Source organism: Orycteropus afer, unplaced genomic scaffold (assembly GCF_000298275.1).
Source record: "Orycteropus afer afer isolate SDZICR_OR568_19922 unplaced genomic scaffold, OryAfe1.0 scaffold00242, whole genome shotgun sequence".
NCBI lineage: Eukaryota > Metazoa > Chordata > Mammalia > Tubulidentata > Orycteropodidae > Orycteropus > Orycteropus afer.
This window is the reverse complement of record NW_006921829.1, coordinates 3206274-3208970: the sequence shown is the minus strand read 5'-3', so window position 1 is coordinate 3208970 and position 2697 is coordinate 3206274.

Below are 2697 nucleotides of genomic sequence, written 5' to 3'. Positions count from 1 at the left end.
AAGAATGAAAATGAAAACACACAAAAAAATAAGGATATTTGACTTATGTTGAAACCAACTTGAGACAGAGTCGTGGGAACAGAACCCCGTTGTAAGTCAGGGACTATTTGTACTCCTCGAGTACATGCTTAACCAAAAACTAAATTCACTGCTATCGAGTCAATTCTGACTCATAGTGAATTGGGTTTCCAAGTTTATAAATCATAGGTTCAAACTACCAGCTTTTGATGAGCAGCCAAATGCCTTAACCACTACACCACCAGAGCTCTTTGAGTACCTATAAGCCTAGCAACTCATAATCATAATCAACTGAATACCGTGGAAGCGTGTTATGTGTCTTCTGAGGCTATACTATAGTTTCTGCTTGGTTCTCTTGGGACACTCATTCTGGGAAAATTCAGCCACCATGAAGAAAATCTGACTACCATGAGACTGCCATGCTGGAGAGGTCCCTTGTAGGTGTTCTGGCAACAGTCCCTGCTGAACTCCCTACAGTTGTATTAACTGCTAGCCTAGGAGGGAGCCTAGTTGAGCCCTGGATGACTAAAGCCCTAGCCAACCTCTTCACACAACTGCATCAGAGACCCCAGGTGAGACCTGCCCAAGCCAAACTGTTACCAAATTCCTAACCTACACAACTGTGAACACAATGAAACGGTTATTTTAAACTACTTGTTCTGAGGTTAATTTGTTACAGCAACAGTAGCTGAACAATAACTTCACCAATATTATTCTTAAAATAATTAATCTAGAATCAAAGTTATCATAGAAACATTTATATTACAATTAATTTTTCCAGTGGGTGTACCCCATTCACAGAGAGAAAGATAACAATGGTAAAATTTACCTAATCATGGAATGTTCTACAGTATCTTATTTTTTAAAGTACAGCCCTAAAAAAAGTAGTTTCATCAAGTTTCCTTAAACTAGAAATTTATGTGTGGAACATGAGTAATTTGGAAAAGAAAAATCAAATTAAGAAAAATGAAACAAGATGACCCCTGAAAAAAAAAACAGCTTCAGTTGCCCTATATCACATTATCAGTGCTCTTCAGGACAACTGAATTTTTTGTTTTTATTTGAGGGGAGAAAAAAAATGTCATCCTGAGTCTTTATTTACTCTAACCACAGTGAAACACATTCTGGCCTGTTGATTAGAAGAAAAACATGGGAAGATAAGACCAGATTCCTGCTTCATAGCCCTTCAGCTAGGTCATATGGCACATGACTTTTCTCATCATAAATTCACAGATATTTCCAACCCTATCAAGATTTAAGCACTCTAATTCAATTGGAGGTGAAGCATGATCCATCTCTCAAGAAAGAAAACTTCACTACATTTTTGCTACTGCAGAAAATATCACTATTTAAACAGGTGATAATGTTAGCAGAAGAGCTAACATTGCCTCTTCATTTTGGCCTATTTGCAAAGTTGTAATTATTGTTCTGACCTATCTTAAAAGTCATTGTGTAGGTTTGGGGAGGGTGCAAAGTAATTAAAAAAAAATTAGTCTGAGTATTAAAACTACTAAATGAGCTTTGCAAATAGGGTATTATTCTAATTCAATTAAACTTGCCTTTTTTTTTTTTTTTAAAAAATAAAGATTGGTCTTTAAATTTGCATTTATTCTGGCCATGTTTATCTACGTTCCCACCTTCCCTTTGCTGTCTGACTTTTGTTATTCTCTGTAAGTAGAGTGAGTATATTGAGTATGTGTTGGGAGGGTTGTTGTTAGGAGACATCGAGTCAGCTCTGGCTCACAGCAACCCTCTCTGTAACAGAACCAAACACTACCTGGTCCTGCACAATCCTCACAATAATTGCTATGCATGAGCCTATCATCACAGCCTCTGTGTCTGTCAGTCCATCTTGTTGGGGTCTTCACCTTTTCTGTTGGCCCTCTATTTTACTAAGCATGCTATCCTTGTTCAGGGCCTGGTCTCTTCTGACAACATGACCAAAGTATGTGAGATGAAGTCTGGTCATTCTTGCCAGAATCAGAAAATAAACATAAAACTCATTCTGGGTCTTTTGGGTTTAGGACTAATGAATGAAACAAGTGAGAAGTTAGGTCTTCTCATATTTACATTAATTACCACTAACCAAACCCACTGCCATCTAGTCATTTTCAACTCTTAGTGAGCCCCATTGGGTTTCCAATTTGTGTTAGTTATGTTGTTGTGGTTAGGTGCTGTCAATTTAGCTCCAACTCATAGTGACCCTATGCACAACAGAATGAAACACTGCTCCTTCCCCTGCCAGCCTCACAATACTTGTTATACTTGAACCCATCGTTTCAGGTACTGTGTCAATCCATCTCACTGAGGGTCTTCCCCTTTCTTGTTGACCCTCCACTTTACCAAGCATGATATCCTCTCCAGGGAATGGTCTTTTCTGACAACATGACCGAAGTAGAGGAGATGAAGTCTGGCCATTCTTGCTTCCAAGGAGCATTCAGGTTGCACTTCCAGGACAAATTTGTTAGTTCTTTTGGCAGTCTGTGTTACTTTCAGTATTCTTCACCAACACTACAACTCAAAAGCATCAACTCTTCCTCATTCTTCCTTGTTCATTCATTGTCCAGCTCTCACATGCATATGAGGCGATTGAAAATACCATGGCTTGGGTTAGGCACACCCACCAGCCACTCCTCGAAAGGAAGGTTGGGTAATCTACTTCCGTAGAGATACTGCCTT